The sequence below is a fragment of the Anguilla anguilla genome, chromosome 14 (genome assembly GCF_013347855.1).
Source record: "Anguilla anguilla isolate fAngAng1 chromosome 14, fAngAng1.pri, whole genome shotgun sequence".
NCBI lineage: Eukaryota > Metazoa > Chordata > Actinopteri > Anguilliformes > Anguillidae > Anguilla > Anguilla anguilla.
The window spans coordinates 6,900,324-6,924,949 of NC_049214.1; the positions used below are offsets into that span (position 1 = coordinate 6,900,324).

General features: G+C 39.2%; 1 long non-coding RNA gene across 2 annotated transcripts; it reads left to right on the forward strand.

Annotated features, from left to right (window-relative positions):
• The first annotated feature begins 26 nt into the window (after positions 1–26).
• On the forward strand, positions 27–17,664 carry LOC118212833. Of its 2 annotated transcripts, none has more exons than XR_004762322.1 (3): positions 27–105; positions 16,312–16,374; positions 16,811–17,664. It is a non-coding gene; the product is annotated as an uncharacterized LOC118212833 (long non-coding RNA). The 2 variants fall into 2 exon arrangements; XR_004762323.1 differs by lacking the exon at positions 27–105 and adding an exon at positions 9,175–11,036.
• The last annotated feature ends 6,962 nt before the right edge of the window (positions 17,665–24,626 follow it).

Genomic DNA, 24,626 nt, shown 5'->3' on the forward strand with positions numbered 1-24,626 from the left:
TGATTTTCTCGGCTATGCAAGTAGGAGTTGACAAACAAACCCCTGGGAAAGTGACTTCGAGAGAGTCCCAGCTCAATGATATACGTCTGCAGATCTTTTTTAAAGGTACTTTAAGCTTTGGAATCATTATGCTTCTTGGCATGCACATACCCCAATGCAATTTCAGACTGTTTCCATTGTACATTATTGAAAACCTTTCTAAATAACAAAGTGTTGGAATTTTGTAGTCGCCTATGATAATTCAAACACATATGACACTGGCGACAGCAACGACAACAACCTATCAATCTCACACCCTTCGTTATGATTGTAGGTGGAGTCCAATTTAAAAATGCATGATAAGTTGTACCTCACAAGTTAGCCCAAAATGTATGCTATATGTCTTGTTAATTCAGTATGGCCATATATAACACCACAGTACCTCCCAAATGAGGTCTTTCCAATTTTTTTTTTTTAGTAGCCTATGGTCAAAGTCTATGGTAGCCAATTGTCAGAGCATTCCAGGTATTCATACCAAATTTCACCAAACTTGCCTTTACTGTGGCGCCACATAATCCTGTTACTATCACCATTACATGAGGCCTGTCTGGTGGTTATGTGTTCTCACATGTGTGCGCTGGGGAGTTTGAGACATAGCGCATTAGATTAGGTGTCATACAGTCTGACCCCCCGTAGTCCAACTCGGAGGTGTCATGGTAATGACCAGCCACAGGGACTGGTGTCTTGGGATGAACAGGGATGAATGACAGTCTTGTCAGAGACTTGGCTTGCTGGTTTAAATTGCATTCAACATGTTAAAATAAAAACACATAGGCTAGTTCAAGTATGCTATAATGCTATTCAAAACTATTCTTTCTTTTTAAAATTAATTTCTGATTATTCAGCCTGTGTTATGAGCAGTGGGAACAACTTTTACCATGAGCCGCTGCCTGCGTAAACTAAAAAATAAAACAAATATATGTTAAACAGTTTAACACTATGTAGAACATAGTATTCATCTTACAGGACCCTCATATTACAGCCAGACTAATTAGCACATTCATGTCTTAGGTGACTTCAATATTATATTGAAATTGCTGTTCTCTGTCATTGGGGGATGCAGAATTTCTGCATGCCTTTGTCACACCATGGGTAGACTACTGCAATGCCCTGTCATCTGCTCCAATACTTCACTAACATCTAAAGCCGGCATTTGACTATCTTTGCTAATATAATGCATAACAGAGAAAATAGAGAACACAAAGAAACAAAGTAGGTGCAAGTGGGAGAGTACACACTCAAAATATTGTGGATACAGTACAAAGTACAGGCTTTGCCAATGGCATTCTTCTAACGTATCTTGTCAATACCTAGCTGAGGAGGTACTTTATATAATAAAGGAAAGTACAAAGGCACATAAAATGGCTACCCTTCTTAGAAAACGAAACGGATTACATTCTGCAAGTTTGAAGTTGTATGCAGTAGGTTCTATTGTTATATACTTCCTGAACAGTTCCATGTTGAGCAAAGGGACAGGAAGGGGGGTAACACCTTAATGTACAATTTGGCAACAAGTGAGAATATTTTGGTTATCAACTGTAGAAGTCTTCCTTGGCCTATCAGGTACTTTGTAATCACTGAGCCCACCAGTGCTGTCTTCTTAATTATGTTCCAAACAGTTGATTTTGGTAAGATTAAGGTTTTGCCTGTGTCTCTCGCTGTTTTTTCATATAACTCTGGTCCTTATGTTGACACATGGCAATAACAATAAGGACTCCAAAGGCAAGCAAAAGCCTGTGAAAATGAAGACTGTAAACTGAAAGCTCTTTCACATTTGCAGTAAAGAAGCAACTGAACACGCCTGACTGATCAGAAACATCTGTGAAGCCATTTGTCCCAAATATTATGGTGCCCTGAAAGGAAATAACAGCACTGTAAAAACTGCTGTTATTTTGGTAACCAAAATGTATTAAAATGCCCTTAAAAGCAGAGAATCTGCACTTTAACCACATGTGAATTGTTTGATTAAAAATCTAAAATTGTGGAGAGCCAAATCAAGAATAAAAAATATGGCTTTGTCCCAAATAACATGGTGGTCACTGTATATTCGCACTATGGACCATTCATGCTGAATAAGCATTGGGTTATAATCCCGGATGTACTGCAGATTTGATTATGGTCTTTTTCTTACCTGTGTGCCAGCCATTGCTTATGCAACTGCAGCATATGTGCATCTTTGTCCTTTGATGGGAGGTAGAACTACGAGCATAATGCAGGTTCCTTGGAGTCTGCTCTTCATCGACAATCACCTCCTGCATTAGGGCTAATCTTTATAAAGACGGGGAAAAGGCTATATAAGATAAACAACACAGATAATTATCTATATTATGTGCTCAAAAATAGGAAAAATATATTATTTCATACTAATGCAATTTCTCAGAGAAAAGGTGTTTTTTGTTGTTGTTTTTTTTTGTCAAGCAATATTGTTTCTCAAAAAGAAAAATGCCAAAACTAGTGGCCCCCCTGTCTTTCTGTGTTTTCACCCTCCCTTCACATGAATACACTATTGACTCAGGGTCTGTAGTGTTTTATGAGGTTGGTGAATATATCTGAGGAATCATTGACCTTTCCTTCATATAGAATCCGTTAAAATCCTTCGGTCCAATTCACATTTTTTACAGATTTTTCAATCAGGTTTGTGTGCAGCCTAGGGCAGCCATTACAAAACAGTAATTTGATGACAGTAGACTTAGTATCAGGTTCACACACACATCCAACATGACATTGCTTAGTGGTCCAAATACACACACACAGAAATATACACTTAAACATTCCTGTTCATATGTTGTGTGTACATTTCATGATGCTAAAAGGGAAATGTCTATACTACTTCCTATATCAGAAAGAAACTGCATATTCATATCCAGTTAATTTCAAGGACGTATGGGAAGGACCGAGGTTCTTAGCATCCGTCCATGACTTTGTTGTATGGATTTCCCCCGGCTAAATAGCTTGCATTTTATCCCATTATTATCTATCACTGGTGCCTCCTACTTTGGTTTTCCATTTAAAATAATTGAAAATCCATAGAAGTCCTCTGTAGAAAGAGCAGTGAGTGATAGGGTCTGAGGGAAAGTCAGATCACTTTGTAAAAAAATAAAGAAATGTATATATATATATATATATATATATATATATTCCTATGCAGCAGGCCCTACATGTTACCTCCATTGACCACACTTCTCTGTGGGTGTCTGCCCCCCCACTTTGTAAAAAAATAAAGAAATGTATATATATATATATATATATATATATATATATTCCTATGCAGCAGGCCCTACATGTTACCTACATTGACCACACTTCTCTGTGGGTGTCTGCCCCGTATATACACTGCCCAGCATTTATAAATGAAGTGCCAATCATTGGATCTCATTCCTTAGCTTCAGTAGAACCCACAGGAATGAAGACTGCTTACGAACGAGGAACTGAAAACAGCATGTCTCACCTGTGACCTGTAGTTCTTTCTCAAGATGCCTGATTGTATTGCTTTTGGTGTTTCTTAGGACATTTCTAACCTGTATGTATGGTTGAGAAAGTGCATTCAAACAGTCCATTCAATTGCCGTGTTGGTGGTATGAGTGCATAAATGAATCCCATGTTGCTCGGTGTGGGGATATTGTCTTTAACAGGGGTGTCTGTTTTGGGTTTAAAGGGTCGCCCACTCCTGAAACAGGAAATGGCTACAATATGGTCGGGGTTGTGGCTTGTTTAAGACCCAAGGGTGTGATTAAAGACCCTGTTGGGGCTGGAACTGAGGTTCAATGAGCAAAAATGTGTAAAGTGAAAACTACAGATGTTTTTCAAATGATATCTTGAGGAGATCCTCATTATCATCAAGTTTGCAAATGCTGACAAACATTCACATGGGAGGTTTAGAATAGAGTGTAAGCACTGCACTGACATCATTGGCCTAGAGTACATTTGACAGGGGCAGTTGTTTAAGAGGACACCATTGTTTTTTTATCATTTCCACAGGAATTTGTGTTACTGTGTTAGTTCCTTTAAAAATAAAGCCATTCATGTTGCCGTGTTGTTGTTGCATCCCAATATGGGAATAGGTACATGGCATGTGATTTCATTAAATGCCATGTAAAAATCCATGTTTCCTGTTATAAGGGGGGGGTGTTGTGCAAATGAATACATCATCCGCATGTTATAAACACAAATAAATGCATGTTTAATTATACTGGCAATATGAAGGAAGCAGAGTTAATACAGAAATGTTTGTATAAAACTGCAGACACCGACTACACGTGGATAGTTCAGCAGAGAGCTTATGGCTCGTTATCTTGGAGAGTGTACAAATATGTTACCAACATGGTCAGGGAAACAAGGCTCTTGGCTAGAATTGTCTGCACAGGGAGTTGTTTATATAAGACATATCTCAATACCTTTTGGGGATAGTTTCTCTGGGGAGTTGGAAGGCTTCAGCGATTTCTTAGGAAACTCAAAGGTCCCTGGATGTCATTATTCCTCGTGCCTTTTAAGAGTGTTTTCCTTTGTCTTTGGTTGACATTTTCAACAAGATTTTGCAGCATTACCACATTTCTTCAGAATAAAGACTGATTCAAGACTGAAGGTTTTTTTTTTTTTTTTTTTTTGAAGCAGATGCATGTGCTCTTTTTTCCCCCCACAAAATGTAACATGTCCATCGCCATTAAAAACAGATTCCCAGTAATTCCACTCCATTGGCCGAAAACAGTACGCAGGGAATTGTGTATATTTTTACTCTGAAGCAGCATGTAGGGAGCGACTGCGTCTCCCCACTGTTTTCTCACACTAATACCAAAGCAGTTTCTCTACATTGTTAGGAGAGAGGGGGCGAAAGGGCGTCTGGTTCCCCTGAACTGGGAATTGCGATCCATAACACGGCTTACTTTATGCCTCCCTTGCAAATTCAAATGCACTGCACCAAGAAGACCATTTTGTCATGCAGCTGCACAGTTAACCACAAAGTTGAATTGGTTCACAGAGGTTACCGGGATACCAGTGGTTAAACGGAGAACACTGGCCAAAGTTTCATGTAGATGGAACTATTTTTGACTATACTGTAGTTCCCACTACTGACTGGGGATTGTTTTTTTTTTTTTTTTAAGCAAAAATGGAAGAAGAAGGGGAAAAGAATTATTATCTCAATTTTTCACTTATAGTAACATCTTATGCTCAGGAATCCCCCATCTCTCAAAAGAGCAACATAAGTTCAGAGACTGAGGGGGCATTATTATATGGAAAAGAGCTGGAGAGTATCACATGGCTGCTGTGCTGGAACATCGTTACTTTCTGTATAATAAATATGTGTTCTACCTGCTTTATAGGGCCAGACAAAAGCCAGTCTTCTGCATTATCCAGTCCAAGGCTTGGTCTGCGGTGATATTTAGACTGTTGATGTGTTCACTAGTGGTGGTTTACATCAGGCCACAATGTTGGACTTAGATGTAGTCAAAGCGTCTGACTATATCATTGATGTCTAACCTCCTAGATATGATATAATTGTGTTTTCATAGAGAGTGGCGATTCAGCCAAGATTATACCCCCTCTCATTGAACTGAGCTAGGCCTTGTCCTGGAGGACAGATTTATTTATTAATGTATGCATTAATATAAATGACAGAAATAAAAAAATATGAATTGCTTGTGTTTCATCATGTATGCCTACTTGGAGTATTGGAAAAACTATACCATCGCCATACCATCGGGGAACCGCAAGCACTGTAGCAGACAAGCTAGCGATGTTAAATATGAATTAATTATTTGTGTCTCAGTTCATATTTGAATGACCATTTTTGAATCACTGCCTTCAACATTTGTCCTACATTCACTGAGCTGATACGATTGGTACTTGTGTCCAGAAAGTGTGGGAGTCTTGTTCCATTGGTATGCACAACTTATTAACTTTGGTAGGCTGAGCAATAAATAGACATCTTTCTGGATCTGAACCGTCTCCACGTAATAATTAATCCATCCAGAATGTCCCCCTCCTTACAAAGGTTCCTACATTAATCATTGCATACTACATCCCCCTTTCTCAATAAGGGTCCTTTTCTGTGGGGATGCTTTTTGCATTGCTAACTGGTGTTAATTCAGCTTTTTGCATTACTAAAGCGAAGTAAACTTTATCTTAGCCTGAACATTTCCTTTTAAATTCAAGCTGCCTTAACACCATACAAAACTTCTTCTACTACTATTCTCCCCACATAAAAAAATAAGTAATCTGATTGTGTCAAGCGCTCCACTGAAAGATAAAATAATAATAATAATAATAATAATAATAATAATAATAATAATAATAATACAATTAAACATTCCATACAAGCAAGTGCAATACAATGTGCTTTATAGAAGATAAAAAGCATAGGAATGATAGATAAAATAATAAATAAAATAAAAAAGAGGGAAACAAAGGACACTTCAGCAAAGTCTATAAATAGGCAAGATCAAAGAGATAGGTCTTGAGTTTAAATTTTTAAAAAACTGTACTGTTTCTGATTTCCTCAGGTCAACTGGGAGCATGTTCCAAAGTTTGGGAGCGTAGTAATACAATCCAGCCGTCTCAAAAGTCTTTGTCCTGGCATGCGGAAAGGTTAACTACAGAGAATCAGGTGATCTGCGAGCTCTACTAAGAACACATATAGACAATAAATCAGAAGTGTAACCTAGTGCAGGATTTAAAAGTTGAATAAAAGCACTTTAAAACACATTCTAAAACTGACTAGGAGTCATTGCAGTGATTTTAATATGAGAGCTTTATGTTGTTAATTATGGTTAGCACCTAGGCAGCAGCATTTTGTTCATGCTGTAGCTGGTCAATCATGAGAGGCCAAAAAATATGGTATTACGATAATTCAGGCAACTATTAATAGATGCATGCTTTCGTTTTTCATTAGTTAGTCCTTGGACAGAACTGAGCTGGCCATTGCAACATTCTTTAGGTCATAAAAGAAAGATTCGGTAAAATTTCTGATATGTCTCAAAATACAAATCACTGTTAAAAATAGCACCCACGTTTTTAGCTTGAGGTATAACTATTAAAAATTAAAGTGAATTAAGGTGTTTTATTGCTGTATCATTTTTTGCCATGTCCCAATAACTAAAATCTCAGTTTTATCTGTATATAGTTGGAGGAAGTTCTAAGTCATTCAACTATCAATATCTGAGATACAGATTACCAAAGTGTTGATGGGGTGACGGTCACCTGCAACCACAGATATGTATAACTGAGTAATGTTTGCATAACAATGGAAGTTAATATCATGCTTAATGGCATAACGGTCCCCAGTGGTAGTATGTAAAGACTGAACAACAATGGTCCAAGAATTGACCCATGCAGCACACCACATGTGATATTTACTCTTTGACAGGAAGATTCACAGAGACAAAGTAATCACGTCCAGTCAAGTAAGACTGAAACCATTTCAGGACCATGCTGGAGACACCAACCCATTTATTCAGCCTGTCAATTAGGATATTGTGATCAACTATATGAAAGGCGACACTCAGATCTAGGAGTAACAAGATGCATTTTTTTTGGCATCAAGATCAACTCTGAGATGATCTGCACAGGAGCCAGACTGGAATTTCTCAAAGATACAGTTGGAGTTTAGAAAATCAGATAGATGACAGAAAACCAGATTCTCCAGTACTTTACTCATGCACATGGGCCAGGAGTTACTGTGATTGGTGGAATCTAGTGTTCTTTTTTTAAACGCGGTCTAACTATTGCAGCATTGACCTTAGTTGGAAAAAAGACAGATTGCAATGGCCCGTTAATAATATGCAGTAATTCCTCAGAAATGCTGTTGAAAATCTTAAAAAAAAACTGGTAGAAATGGGATCTAGGGCACAATGTAATGGCTTTAGTTTAGATACTACTGTAAATAGCTGATCAGCATCAATAGCACTGAAACTGCATAGGGTGATTTGAGTTGAAAAAGTAGGGCTAATTTCAATATGCTCTCTGTTACACTTTGAGGATATGTTTGACCTAATATTCATTATCTTGTCTCTGACACTGCAGTATTGTCACATCTGAGAGTAGAGAATAGCTCATGATTCAAAGGCGGTGAAGGATTAATTAGGCAATCTACTGTCAAAAAAAGGAAGCGGGGATTGTCTTGGTTTCTTCAGATCAGTTTGGAAAAATAAAACTTGCCTGGAGGTTTTGATAGAGTGGTTATATTTTAATAGACTATTTTAAAATGGGGAAGTGAACTGCAATTTGATTTTTATTGCATTCAACTCTGTGACAGCCTTTTTAAAGATATGGTTTCTTCCTCTTTTTCTCAACAAGACTTGGGTTTATTTTTTACCATTATGGTTTCCCTCAAGCTTGCAGCCCCCCCCCCCCCCCCCCATCCCCCAAGGGTTTGATTTCAGTATTACTACACTACTGCTTTTCAGTATACTAGCCCATGTTACACTGATTGTCTGCTTGCCTATGAATGGAAGGGATGGCTGGAGTACACACACTACAGAGTACTTACAGTATGAAGCCATCCATCTGTTCAATATTTCTAGGTCTGACTGAAAATCGGAGCCATAGGAGGCAGGACAGTGGGGACATGTCCCCCAAATATTGGAAACAGTTAAACTTGCACAACCGCCCCCCCCCCCTCCATTTATAATGAAGCTTTATTTTGAAAGGCATGTTGCAGGAGTGCTGTCAACAGGTCCACCCAATACCACACATATCCTTTCTTTTAATCGAACCTAATCTTTAAAAAATCACCTCATTCAAATCATGCCGTAGGTACCTACTAACTAGCAGGCTCAGTAGGTTGCAATCAGATGAGTGAATGGGTACAGTATCAATCTGTAATAACCGCAGGATTTTGCGAGGAAGTTTGCAATAAGTATTGTGAATACTACGCTATTACTATTAACATATTAAAATAAGTTGCTTGCATTGTTCAAATTTTATTATATCGTGATTATAAAGTTATATGTATTGTTCAATAAATTGTACATAAATTAATTGACTATGCTTTTGTGTACCTTATGTGTATCAAAGAATAGAACATTTGTTGGTGCCGTCATGAAATCTAACCTTTTCTGATAGACTTTTCTGAAGCTGGAATGCTTTTAGCTGAAAGTATCGGAGCCAGGTTAAAAGTCGGACGGCCCCCTGTCTGATTTGGCAGTCTTCTGTTATTTGCAGCATTCCTTAATCCTAAAATACGCCAACAAAAGCAGTCCAAAAACGGATGCAGTCTGATGCAACGCATCATATTACCATGTTTTGCACGTCTACACATTACTTGAACATAACAACATCCTAAGTGATGGCCAGCAAGGTTTTTGAAATAGAAGGTCATTCCTGACAAACCTTCTGGTATTCTTTATTAACCTCTCATGAGGTTGTCTACTAATAGCCTATCATTCATGAGGAGATATCTCGCATGCATACAGAAAAATAAAGGAACAACAAAGCCAGCCCCTGCAGGTGAGGCTAGCATGTATCTGCATCTTTAATACTCATAGCTTGCTGGAGTGGAACCAATTAACTTTTCCACTAGCTACAATATTTATTGTGGCGGTCAGCTGGGATGGGGGCTGGGCCGCAAATGTGTCCCACCCCAATGTCAAACACACTCCTACGCCCCTGCCGAGGACTGAGTCACCGTCCTGGTGTGCCTGGATTTCAGTCATCTGCTAATGATCTGCTGAGCTGTTAACTGGCGTTCTTGACAAAATATTTGCTGTCACAATATTTTCTCAGCCACATGTGATATGGCGTATGAGAACCAGAAGCGTCTCATTCGCAGTCGCCATATGCATGTTGGGAGGTCATCTAAGTTTCCGGAGCCTTCTAGGAACCAACAGTTTGATGTGGAAAGTTTTCCCTACGAGAAACTTGCAAATCTTTCGCGGGCCCACATTGCAGTGAGCAGCTCCTTCTTGATCTGCTGAGTGATGCTGAGAGCTCTTGAATCATATGCCACCTGATTATCTGCCTGTGTCTGGAGGGGGACAGCTCCTAGGGGTTTGGTTTTCGCAGCCAGATGTGGCAGACATTTCCCCAGGTGATTAGCCATGCCTGTAAAGCTCCTGACCTCACTGATGTTCCTTGGCTCCTGCATGGCTGTCACTGTGAAACTAATTAACTTTTCATAGTACATCAAGAGTGATTTTATTGCATACAGGAGTAATACATAATGCATGAGTATGAGCCATTTCTGATCACGGTATCCCAACAATATGTTTAATGGACAGAACAGAGATGAATGAACTGATCCAAGGGAATTTGATGAACACCCATACTGGGTGGGTATGGAGAGATTCTGTAGATGCTACAGAGCAGTACTACAGCGCTGCAGTGCAAGCAGCCTGCTGCTTCTGTGAGTACAAGCTTCTTGGACAGATTGAGTGTGTCATCTGTTGTGATGGCAAATGTATCAGAATTTGTGGCCCTGAAGATCCTCATTAGCTTACTTAGCCTTTCAGTTTAAGTGAAGTGGTTCTGCAAACCGTGCTGCAATGTCCAGCCCTCCTCTGGAAATGGAATGAATGTTGTATTACTCAGAGGGACACGGTTTACTCAGCCGCATCTGGTTTAATAGTTCCAGGTTTAATAGTTGCTTTAGTGACCCGGGACCCACCTGCACCAATTACATCAAGACATGCATGGCTGTCATTTTCATGGTGTGCCCCATTTGAGATTTAGTGTAATAGGCGTCTTTTACAGAAGACAGCTGTTTGAATGTTTATGAATTTAATGGTTTAAGACACTAAGCTAAAAAATTTTGGCAGGAAGTCTACATGTAGTTAGAAATTCAGATGTCATGTCTTCGCTCTGGATAAGAGCCAGTTGTAGAGCAGCACAGGATGAGATGACAAACAGGATGGTCGAATTCCGTTGAACATGCACTGAAAATTATTGGGGAGATCTAGTGGCACTGATCAGTATAGCAAGACGAAACCTGCAGCGGATCTCCAGGATTCGTCTTCTCTGGATGAAAGGTGGCCAACCAATCGGAGTTGGATGCCGAGCTGAGACAGGTCAGTAGTATTTGGTCCTCAGAACATTCAGTAGCAGCTTCTGATGGTTCAGTTTGAACGTGTGAAACGGCAGTCAATGCTGTATGACACTCTAGGATTCAAAAGCAACTGCTATCAGAACAGGATGGACTACAAAAAAATGTTCAGTGTGCGTGCATTTCGTTTCCCTCTTTATCTTACCAGAAGGAAGTCATCAAGAAGTTGGCGAATGCGTTTCCTCCGAGTGGATAATTCCCTCCCAGAGACCCGCTTGTTTACTTAGGTTTTCTATGATTGGTGTAATAGAAGCGAAGATTCAGTTTAATGAGTACATCTACAGCAGTTTCATAATCCTCAATGCTGTTCTTTATAAATACTCATCACATGATTGCCCGTGTTTCTTTCTCATGCCAAGCACATCTACATTTTCACTGCACTGTAATGTAAAACTTCACTAAAGCAAAGTTTTGAATTACAAATTCAAGACAGATGAGAGGTCATTTTTATAAATTTTCAATTATGTGACTGTACTTCACTGATCCACTTGTACTGCACACAGTACTACTGTGTGGAAGGAAATGCAGGCTTGAAATACTTCAGTTGGAGCGGTACCGTCTTTGTGTATAAACCTGACACGGCTATATTTATAAAAGGAAGTGTAGGTATATTTTTCAACAAAAAAAAAAAGCTGAAGGATTTGGAGGGTTGAGGATTTGAGGAAGGAAGACAGTGAGAGGAATAAGAGGAATAGAGGTATCCAGGTAACCCCTTATATGGTTCAGTAAATATAAAATTAAAGAATATATTTAATTTTATGTATTTTATGTAAAAAAAAATATATAGGCCATCACTTTTACATTTCCATTCTTGCACAACAGAACAGTTACATTGACCTGATATTTCAGTTACTCATCAGTGCCAAGTCTGTTTCCAGGAAACCTGTGGGCTAACAGTAGAATAGTCGTGGATTAGTGACCTGAGTTGCACTTCTCCAGTTCTCTTCTGGCTTTTTTTTCACACCTCGACCTTGTATTTCAGTTATGTGTCATGGTCCATGCTACGTTGCAGAGTCTTATAAGAAGTGACAGTGTTACTGTAGTGGTCTTGTGAAAGGAAGGGTTATGAGCAGAACTGTGCCATGGGGCAGGGGCTGAGTGCACTGCCCAGGAGTCATCTTCAGGGCACATTATTTGGCCAGTCCCGGCTGACTGTAAGCAGTTTCTGCGCTCTGGAACACATGGGCATGGCATGGGCTTCAGCTTGTTCCATTGATCTGAACCTAGTCTGCGCTCCAGAACAGCACTGATTCGTCATGAGTCATTAAAAAGCATACTTTTATTTTTAGCATGGGTGGCTGGGCTTCGCTAAAGGGTGAAGAGTGAGAAACGGGTGGGGGTGAGAAACTCTCTGTGCAGTGGAGAGCCTTTTGCCCAGAAGGGAAAAAGATGAAAAAAACATTTGCTGCTTGTGTCTTGCTGGGTTTTGACAGTTCCTGCCCCAGGGCCTGGATTTATAACCCATTACTACAGCCTGCGCAGGCTCTAGTTGGCGCATTATGTTCTGTGTCCTTTCCCATTAGTCCGGAGGTGTGTGATGTCCATTGAGAGAAATGGCTCTGCTCCCGAAGGCCTTGTTGGCGCACAGGCCCTGCTGCAGCATGGATTGTGACATTGCATACACTTCCTTCTGCATCCACTGTTATTCATGCCCACAGCCCGATTGTGGGGGGACTATCGGATCCTTTCAAACCCCCAGCTGGGATGTTTACACTTTATTTGAACAAATTTGATTTCAAGATGGGAATGCTTGTAAAAAAAAAAATAAAAAAAAATAGGTCACTCCTGAATTTTGTGTTGTTTCCTTAACCAACTGCTGCACTTTGCAGTTTTCTTCTGAATCTTGAGCTTATCAAATTTTCTGGTATTCATTTCATTGCTAAAAATGCTTTTGCATCATAGATGGTTACAATAGTCCTGGTTACAATAGTGCTATTCCTCAAGTAACTGCCATTACACATGTGTAATGTGTCTTTCATATACTATTTATCTCATTCAACACAGTGTTTAAATGCTGCAACCATGGACAGTAAAATAATGAAATTCAATTTTACATACAGATAGCTTATTAGCTAACAGTGACTGATGTAATGATTAAAACAATGATGATAATGCTTTCCTTTATACTCTCGCTATACTGTAAACATTGTTCACTCCAACATTGTTTTTGGAAGGTCAAGGTATGGAGGGCCTACTGAACTTAAATGTGTGACATGACAATCTAAAATGCACTGCCTTGATGTTCCATTAAATGATCGATGTGGATAAGTGACTTTTGAATGCACGCTGCTGAACTTCAAAAAGGTCAGTATTTGTTCATTGACAGAGTGATTAATCAATCAATGCTATAGTCCAGAGGGGGGAGAAGGAACAAAATGATTCAACTGTTTACAGTGGGAGGCTCTGCACAGCTACAGTGTGTTTGGGAAAGCTCTTCAAAGGAGGTAAAACTCTTAAATCCTGGATGAACATCGATGGACTTTCTGATGCTTCGTCATGAATAAATAATGCCAGCGAGCCGGTTGTTTTATGTTTAGAATTCTTCATTCCCCTTGAGACCATCGTTTCTGAAACTCACTCTCACTCTCACCTTATTTATGGGATATAGTTCTGGAAAGAGCGAGGATATGTACATAATTTTAACGATCATGTTTATGATTGAATATGCATCTTGTGTAATGGCGGGCGGGGTCAGTCAAAGTGCTACGGCTGATTATTGTAGAGGGCAGCCTAGTACAAAGCGGCCGGGTTGGAGCATGACTGTGATAATGAATTTGCTCAGAGATATGTGCTAATACAACAGAGTCACTGTGACAGGCAGTAATCTTAATTAGGGTAGACCATGACACTATGCTGTGTCTTATATAGGGCCATATATGGTGCCCCAGCCTATGCTCTGTACGATGTAACACTGTACCGTGTAGTAGTCTGATAATGGATTAAATAAATATAATTCTCTCTCTCTCTCTCTCTCTCTGCCTCCCCCTTTCTCTCTTAATTTTAATATGTCATTCTGTTTACAGTAAATTGTCTATAAATGGTTAAAATAAAAAAAATGCAGGTGTTCCTAAAATAAACCCAGTTATTCAAATTTCTCAAGGTGCGATATCTTAATGATACCCTTTAACACAAACCAGTATGCTTTGAAGCTAAAACGAGTGTAGCTCTTCCCTCAACATTTGAGCATTGTCCTTGTGTGTACACTGAACTGAACTAATCTGTATGGTCAAGAAAATAAATGAAAAATTGGTCAATTTTAATGAAAGGTCTCTGATTTGAGCTGACAACTAATGCGGACTCCATTTTGCTGCATTCAAGCTTTTATATATTAAATTAAGACCGCTAAATTAATGATGAATGGAATTAACCATGCAGAGAGGACTGCACCCAGTTGACTGACCGCTTGCGCATTAGTTTGTTGAGTCATGAAGGGGTTTCTCTGGTGCATTTTTACCAGAAGGTGGCAGTGTGTCCTCATATACGTGTGTTTGTTCCACATTCACTCTTAAATCACTATAACAATATGGATATTGTTTACAGTATTACAAGAACGCCACAGCATGCTTAAACGTATTGACTGGTGAAACATTATTTAGCTGCTGGAGGCAGTACTGGAGGATGACCGGGATTTCTGTCTGAAATCTCACTTTGAGCCTTGTGATTTTAAACACAAGCGACTGTAGTGCCTCTTATCAGTCTGATATCAACGACAGTGCCAACTTTGACTGGCAGCCCTGCTGCATTGTGCATAATATACCTGCCCGCAGTACTGCCCAGGGAGGTAGAGTCTGAGTTAACAGAGTGCCCGTCTCCTTGCTCAAGAGAAACTCTTGTAGTCCATCAGGTGCCTGCGCCCTGTCAGCGTCCACTGCCCGCATGGGGAACTCCCTCTGGTGCAATGCACAGCTCAGCTAGCGTATTGTACTGATGTACTGATGAAGGGCACCGGAGTAACAGGACGGGGCCCATGGATGCTGTCACTGCAGGTCGGAGATAATTGCTGTGATAATTGAAAAGAAGGTTCAAAAGAAAACAGCCAATACACCATCAGGATGATCTACCTAGACTTTTCACTGTTTTTAACCCCACACGACACTGTCCATATTTTTGAAGTAACTGTGATCGATTTATATCCAGTGAAAGACGAATGCACCCATCTTTCAGATGATTCAATGACAAGCGTGGAATGCAGAAAACCCGCAGACAGTGCATGCTTTGAGAAATAAAAGTAGCCAGTGCAACCCTCGCCAGTCTCTGGCACTTATCTTTCAGATGTTTCAATGACAAGCGCGGGATGCAGAAAACCCGCAGACAGTGCATGCTTTGAGAAATGAAAGTAGCCTGTGCAACCCTCGCCAGCCTCTGGAATCAACAGAACTATCACTAAAGTTTTCGTCCACAAAATATGTTTCTCTTTCAGAAAGCATTGGTGTAACCATTATAATCTCTCTGTGTATATATTCAAAATAAGCAGGCTGTGTATTAAATTGCGAAAGGTAATCCTGCATTAAATTAGTTACTGATTTAAATTCTGTTCAGCTGGAGGCTGATTACATCCATGTGGAGTCCATGCAGCGGGACTGCGGGTGGAACCAGGCCTCTCATTACCAGGGCTAACCCATTATTCCAGGTGCCCCCGTGCTACCAAACAAGCCGCTGCCGATGGTCACGGAGCAATTAAATTTGGTCAAATCTAGTTTCTGTTTATTCTGAAGAACAGCCAGGCAGTGCAAGTGAGTCAGTACTGCATTCATATTCATAATGTAGATGCACATATGCTACTGAATGAACTCTTTTTTTCCCCCCAATATGGCGAAGAACAAATAAATTATTAGCATAATTGTGTTAATGTGCTTGATAAAAATACATCTTTTTAGGCTGAAAGTCTTGGAAAACCACAAAAAAGCTATTCTCTTTATTTAAACCTGAATATTAAAACAGTATTGCTGCCATTTGGCATGCATGGAATTGTGCACAAGATGTTATTAATTCCATTGATCTGCGCACAAGTGTGATTAATCACATGAGCAAGACCCTGGCACAATGGACACCATTTATAAATGACAGCGATATTGAGTTCTTTGTTGAGTACAAGTTCTGTGTGATATTAAGTTCAAAGAGATGGCCCAGATCCCAGGGCCTGTTGCTAGAGGGGTTTTGTGCCACATCACAGCTATAAAAATCACATTAATGCCATTCTATGTGTGACAAGCCATTTGTAATGAGATCTCTCTTTTCAGAACTGTGCAGTACAATGCCAGTGAGTGGGTGAACCTGTATGTTTGTGCATGTCTTCAAGTAATGTAAGGGAGGCCAATTTTATTTCTAATATATTAGTTAAGCATTGATAACGCGCAGTAATGACCATTAAATATACGGATAGATTTTAAACTGTGCTCCTCATGCCAAAACACTTAGTCAGTGTTTTTCCTCAGCTTAACTCAATGAAATTCTGATGTTGCGTTTTTTGTACAGACATAAAATGGCAATATCAGCAAACACCAAACTGAGTCATTTTTGCTGTGGAAAATGCTATATTCTCACAATATTCTTTCAAATAAAAACTTCTTTAGGAAGTTTTACATTTACATTTTTACATGCTGAAAATGAAATAAGAATCTATAAGTATTAAATCAAGGTACTCCCCATGGGATGCCAGTATCAGTCATGTTTGCCTGTATACTGTCCTGTATTTATACTGGGGGGAAAAAAAAATCTGCAATGCATTTCCTTCCACAGGTGACCGGACCCTCAGGACATTTGTCCGGCCTAATCCTGCCTCCAACTGAGACACTGCAGGGCAGATTTGTGGAGTCAGCTGGAGAGGTCTGCCTGGCCCTCTTAAAAGGGATCTGTTGCTCTGGCCTGACGCTGTGATCTGGCCCCGCACAATATGGGAGCCACAAGTGAATCTATGGTGTCCCTTTCCCTGCAGCCAGCTGGCCAAAGGACCACACTCAGGCCAAGTTCCTACTTGACATATCACGTCACACAGCGTATCTCGTTCTGCACCCCTAAATCACATTGCTGGTGGATGATTTTATCCCAAGCTGATTGGAGGTTGGAAGTTATAGGCATTACATGGCTTTTGTTATTGGCAGTTGAGATGTTGAATAAAGCAGTGCTGACTTGCTGGTCTCCCCTTTATTTGTATGGCTGTTAAGGTAGTGTTCTCTAACAAGAACAGATTATATGAACTGTAAAAATCACAACACAGTCCCTCGCTATTGTTTCTATGCACCATCCACAGGTAGACATACACTATGCCTACTATTATGTGCAATAGTATATTATACAGCTTACAAGTGTACTCAATATGGTCTATAGAAAACAAATCTGCTAAAACACCACAAGTACACAAAAACTCATGTCAAATTAGCTGAAGGTTAAGTGCATGATGTATATACTATTTAGAGCATGAAAAGCACAGCATTTTGTGGCCAACAAATCAGGTATTGTTTCAATAACTATGCAAATAATGTCCCAGCATGCATAGGGTCATGTATAAAAATATTGCTCTGGCCTAATTGCCAATAATTAGGGCTAGCATGGCTACAAGAGTTGATTGCAGTGACTTTGAAAGAAGGGTGAGAGCTGGGGTGCATTTGGCAAGAGATTCAGTGTCAAACACAGCTGAAGCTGCTGATGCTTCGTGTATCTAATATGACATTAGCATGGAGGTCAGAAGAAAAGACATTAGTAAAGGGCAACAGTAAATAATGTCTGAATTAATTACAGCTGAAGGCAAGTGAGCAACTGAAGATCTAACAGATCCAAACGCTAATTTCGACCTGGAACAATAGCAGCAAGTTAAAAATAATAATAATAATAATTTTTTTTTTTTAAACTGTCAGCCCCACATATTCATATTATATTAGAGCTTTTCATTTTTGCTACTGAAATATTTATTTATTAATACTTATTTATTTACACGTACTGTAGCTAATTAATATTCCAAATGTATCCTTAAGTTTTGTTTTGTTTATTTTTATATTCAAATCATTAAAAAAAAACGTATATATTATATATACAAATAATTAAATAAATAATAACGCCAATGCTGAAACATTTTGTAGTCCTGTTCCGTTAATGCAACCTGATATTAGGAGGTAAATGAAAGTGAGGAGCCACCCCAGACCCTATTGATGGAGGGATTAGGATTTACCCCTTCTGCACAAGCCGAACAGCAAGACAAAACTCACAGTGAAAGCAGGGTGGCTGGAGTGGGACTCTCACAGTGCATCAACAGCAGGGTTCTGCCTGGGTTTTTAAGAGGGCTTTATTGCCTGGAGAAGGTCTGAATGCTGTACAATGGCCTATACAAATGGGTTTCTGTGCCTCTAAAATGAATGATAACAATTTCATACAAATTCCTGTTTGTTGTAATAAATAAATAAATAAAATTCTTCTTTTTTTTTAAGAAATACAATAGCAAATATAACTTATAAGATTGTCTGGGATTTTATATTGTATTATGTTTAAAATACAGACACACAAAATTGATTGTTAGCTTTCCAGGGAGAAGCCATTTCCTAAGAGCACTCTGATTTATTTGGTTAAAAAGGAGAGTTTTTACAATTCATTTCTGTGAAGAAAAAAATAAATCTTTATAAAAGCTGGCAGCTAAGGCCGGAGAGTCCACTATTGAGGGAGTTTCGGGTTCTATGAGGGGAGCCTCAGAGGATTTCGTAGCACTGCGTGTGACCACAGTGCTAAAGTAATAGAACACATCTGATAATAAATAACAAAAATGCACCCGGAAGAAAAATGTCATCTGGCATCTGCTGTGTATCTAGAGAGTGAAAGGAGATTAGGTTTAAGCATAAATGCAGCTTTAACATTTTTTTTTTTAAATCCAGCAGGCCTAATCTAATCAAATCTTCTTCAATCCAGTTTTTAATGCTGGCTGCACATGGAATTAAAGTCACGCAGGCTATTTTGACAGGGCATTTGACCGGGAGGTAGCATATTTACTGGTTGTTCTTGATGTTCAAGATGGCATGATTTTGTTGTATGCCTACAATGACAAATAAAATATTTTTATCTTTATCTTATGTGAAGAAGTATAAAATGACAATTGGAAAAAAGGTGAACATCGTGGTTTTATGTTAACAATTGTCAGCATATTGAGGGAATTAGCGCTAATTCATTAGGAATATAACGATAATTTCAAATAATGCAAAATACGAAACTGGAAAAAAATGGGAAAAAATGTGAATTGGCATAAATGTTCTGTATGGCATGTTGTGAGGATACCAGTATAGGTCTTGCACCACTTTCTGTATCAATGTTCACATTCTCTGGTTTCATAGCAGTAATCACCTGTTTTTCAGCACATTCAGGTAATGCATGGCGGTAGCACAGTACTAGAGCATAAGATGAGCCTTTCTTTTCTTCAGCACCAGCAGCACAGAGAGTGATGGTCTGCTTAATATCTATATAAACCTGACAGCAAACTCTTTGTGTTACAGCGAAACATGTTTGTGTAACCTGCAGGCATTTCGGTATCCCGCTGACCCGTGGAGAGTACTCATCCCGACAGAGTGTGCAGTGCGCGTTTCGGGAGGTCCACGGCCCGTAGCCAAATCACTGACTCACACTGCCTTGTTGAAAAACCATATGGTGCTTGTCTTCAGCTTCCAGCAACTAGAAGAAATGTTGTAACACAAATGTCATTGTTGAAAGTGTAATACTGAAAACTAGAGAAAATCACAGGGACAATGTGGCTATTCATTGTTAATTTGTTGATTCATTTTGATTACACACATTTTCCATTGATTTATTTATTAGAATGAACTATGTGTATTCAATAATTTTGCCATATGATAGCAAACTTTCCTATCCAGACATGAAGCATGTTTTTACAAAAAAAAAAAAAAACTATTTTATTAATTCTACATCAGTGCATCAAAAATTCAAATTCAAAATACATTCAATAGAACGATCAGGGTATTTGCATGTATGAAGCTTGAATGAACTCTAGGATAAGCATATATTTCATGTCATGACAACTAGCATTAAGAGGGTAATTCCAAAGAAATTACAGAAACAAAAGAACATTACTGTATTTAATTAAAACATGCATGTGTATATTAATTTTAATATCCATAGAAGCCTAATGTGATAATAAAACTAAATTGAAACACACACACACACACACACACACACAAGAATTTATTGCTATACTTGTGAGAACTTCCCATTGACTACATTCATTCCGTAAACTCTAACCCTAACCCTAACCCTAACCCTAACCACAACATGCCTAACCTTAACCCTAACCTTAACCGAATTGTAACCCTAACCCTAACCCTGAGTCCTAACCCTAAAACAGCCTCTTGAACTTGTGGGGACCAGCAAAAGGTCCCAACCTTGCATAATTTTCCTCATCTTTCTATCCTTGTGTGGTCATTTGGTTCTCACAAAGATAATAATACATGTCCACACACACACACACAGTAGGGGGTGGCAGTATTCCCATCCTCCCTGGACCTCCTCTCTTTAAACAGCCACAATAAGTGAGATCCTGCCTCACAATTACGTGATACCCAGTTGTGGGTCTAGCAGACCATTTTATTTTTCTGATTAAATGGGTTTGATGTTACAACAGACTTACTTTGAAAGAGGAATGATCTGCAACATACTAGATTGATAATACCAATGGAAGCACAATAATTGTTCACATCCTGCGGATATTTTTTAAATATATATTTTTATTCTATTAGTTAACGGTATATATAGCATGCTGTTTCTGGAAGGATATGTGCTGCAAGTAGGCATATAATTATTATGGTGAAGGAGGTTTTGTATCACTCTGAAGAGTGATATCACTCTGTATAAACAAGCTCCATTTTGTTAGAGAGATTCAAATTCTTTCTTGGGGAGATATAAGATCAAAAACTATGTTCAATGATACGGTATGCATTTTGCACTTTCTTGGCAACTGGCCAGGAATGCTACACAGTAAAATGTCCAGTGTTCATTCAACTCTAACAGAGTATATATTAGTTCAGCTATGACTTTATTTACTCTGTAAGATCTGATTTAATACTGACCATTTTACTGCGTATAACAATAGTTGCAATGTAATAATGTAATGGCTGTACTAATGAAGATAACTCTGATCCTTTATACCATCAAATACTACCAAAAGTGCCAACCAAAGCCAGGAAGTGCTTTTATAAACACAACTGTAACAATAATACATATCTTTCAAAATCAGTGATCTTCTGGGACTTCAGTTATTATTGCAAGAAAGTCTAACAACTGTAGCAGTATAATTCATTGCAAACAATCACATAAAATATGTTTGACACACAGATGTGAATAGATTCTTACAATTATGAAACCAGATGTTGGATAGTAAAGCAATGGACATGCATAATGTCGCTAAAAATAAAATATACATTAATGTGAAAATGACAGTTTGGTTTGCATCCAGCCCAAGATATGTAGGGTCTTCCACAAAGAGAAAACTAATTTGTGTTCAGAGGGTAAGTTTTAACCCCTCAGAGGGATGTATTACTGGTCAAATGGTTACCATGGCCCCAACCATCGTATAATTTATGTCCTCTATATCCTCCAGAGCTTATTTATTCATCCATTCCACATCTATTCTGGGAGAGTATGATATTTCATCAAAATGCAGAACTCATTCTGTGCATCTTAATCTACAGTGCATACAATCCTTAATTTCATCTATTGTGCCGTTAATCAAGTCTCCTTGTCTGAAATACATAGTTCTCGATCACCCACCCCCAGTCGCTATTCTATAATTCATTGGTATATGCATCAGTAGTGACGCCACTCTGTTGCAGTTATGATAAGGCTGAAACCATCCAAGCATCAAGTATGGCTCATTGGCAAATTTGTGAGACTTAAGTGGTGTTAGAACAATCCTACAACACCCCCACGTGTTTCTCTCATTTTACAAGCGGGGAAAAATAAGAATAATTCAAATCCTCTAAAGAGCATGCATGTAGCTTTCTGCTGTGTCATCTGAACCCCATGGGTAACTCTGCCAATAAAAATGTAAAAAAAAAAAATCAAGTCAATTTTATTTAATCAGCTGAAAAGCACAGGGCTTCCAGGTCATTAATCAAGTGCACTTCATCTGTAGGGACTGTGTGCTCTGCAAACTACCTTCTAAATCATTAATGAAAGAGGACTGAGAAGATTTGAAATAAAGGACCCCAATCATTTTCTGAAGAGCCCAACAGCTACCGATAACAAGTTTAGGAGAATCATATCCTATAACCTTTTATGCACGTTGTGCATAAATCTGATTATATAGACTTGCTGTCTTATTGCAATCATTTCATAATGGACCAATATAATGCGGCGCAGTTTGTGAGAAATTGTTGAATTATAACATATGAAATATGGTTGTTCGCAAGTATACTGTGTATATATATGAGAGACCAAAAGTATCTGGACACCCCTGGGGCTGTCTGGGCCCCCGTAAGTTCCAGTGAAGGCAAATCTTAATGCTACAGCAAACAATGACATTCTAGATGATTCTGTGATTCCCCAACAGTTTGGGGAGGCCCTTTCCTGTTTCAAAAAATATATATAATTTCACCACAACCGCTTGCCAGAACAGTGGATTGATACATTTTAAAAGTTGCTTTCAAAACTTCCAATGATTTTGAGCCAAATCACATTCACCTCTCATTCTTAACATTCATCACATTTATATTATTTCACTATTATTTCATATTATTTTGTTTATACTTGTTTTTGAAAATTTATTCTACACAATGCATGCATGTTAAGAGGGATAACTTTGCTCAGAGTGTCCACATACTTTTAACAGTATAATGCAGCACTGTGTCAGTGCCTCATTTAACCTTCCCTGTCTTGCTGAAAGTAAACACCAGTCCAGTGGTGTCTGTTGGGAGGGTAGAGCCTGCTGCCTGCCATCACCCTATGAATCAGAGGGAGAGAGGCCAACTTCAGCTATGCTTTGGGGAGGACAGTTATGTCATCTGCAAAAAGCAGCAATAGAGGCTTAGACCAACCACAGCTGTAGCCCTGCTTTCAAGATGTCTGCTTGCAGCGAGACTCTCACCACACCCAGAAAATAAGTACGATGTATTGAGCTAAAAATGTGTGTGAGTCCAGTGCAACATGACCTTTGACCCACACCAAGAAAACAACGATTTCATTCAAACTCATTACTTCAATATGAGAAAGAAATGCACCTGCATAAAACATACGTTATAATTTGAGGTGGATGTTGGATCCACCATCTCGGCCCATAAATGTATATAATCATCATCCCTCAAGGTAGCATGAATACAAATATAAGACAAAAATGTGCTTCCTGGTGGCTTATAAGAAAGAATAAATAAAGTAATGATTCTTTAATTAATAATGCTATTTACTCAACACTATGACTAAGAAAGTGCTCTTTTTGGCTGGACCGCAACAGCGGGGCCAGCCCTACAAACTCGAATGTCTGTGACTGACTGAGCGAGGGATGAAGTTACACCATTGGTCAGCCGAGTTATGAAGTCACACCACTGGTTGGCTGGATCACGTGTGTTAGGTCCAGCCATATACTAGGTTTTAACCTGGTCTTGTTCTGTGGCAGTGGCAAGGAGCTATCCATTCTTTAGTCCAAATGGTCAATGAAATCCCTTGGACCGGCCTCCCTTTAGATGGCTTCTCGTGCGCTTGTTCATCCAAAACTGCAGAATTCCTGGTCATCGACTTCCTCTTCAACTCCCACACTCCTCTCAAACTCCCATCTCTCCTCAGCCTCCTCCATTGTTGACCAGATGTAGCATACAACTCTGTAAACTTAGTACAGTGATTTACATATTGTGGCCAAGACAGCACTGCTCCTAATTCATCTCCTCCCACAACCCTGCCTGCATTTATGCATCGCACTGCTCTGTTGCTGCCCGTCTGTCCACTCCTCTCCTTCCGTTTTTGGGTTCAGGGTCACATATTTCCATTTCCATGGTTACTCAGGGGTGGAAGGTGCTGATGTTCTTCCCCGCTGCCAAAACACAGAGTCTGATCCTTCCACTGAGCATTCTGGATGTTTCTCACTACTACCAAATTGCAATTGTCACTCACTTCCTCTACAGAGACTAGTGTTATCACCATCACCAAGGCCGTCACAATCCGCTCTTTCCTCTATTGAGGACTGTGAATGTTGCTCACCATCACTAGAATAGTGACCCCTTACTTCTGCTCTCTCCTTCCTTATTAACTGTTTTCATTCCTTAATTTTCCCCTTCTCTCTCACTCATAATTGTTTGCTCTTGTAAGAGAAAAACATTTTGTATGTGGGTGTGTGTGCGTGTGTGCTGAGCTGGCAGACCCCAAGAGATGAGAAAAACAGGAAGCACAAAATGTGACAGATGGTGAAAAGAGAGACTTGTCTAAACCGCAACTTTGCCACTATCAACTTCAAACTTCTGCTTTTTCTGACCACTAGACCAACTTCACACTTTTATTTTTCCAAGAATAATGAGAACTAGATATAGCCGGCTGTAAGCTAGAACAACAAGTACCCCACTTCAAGTGGAAATTAACTGGGCAT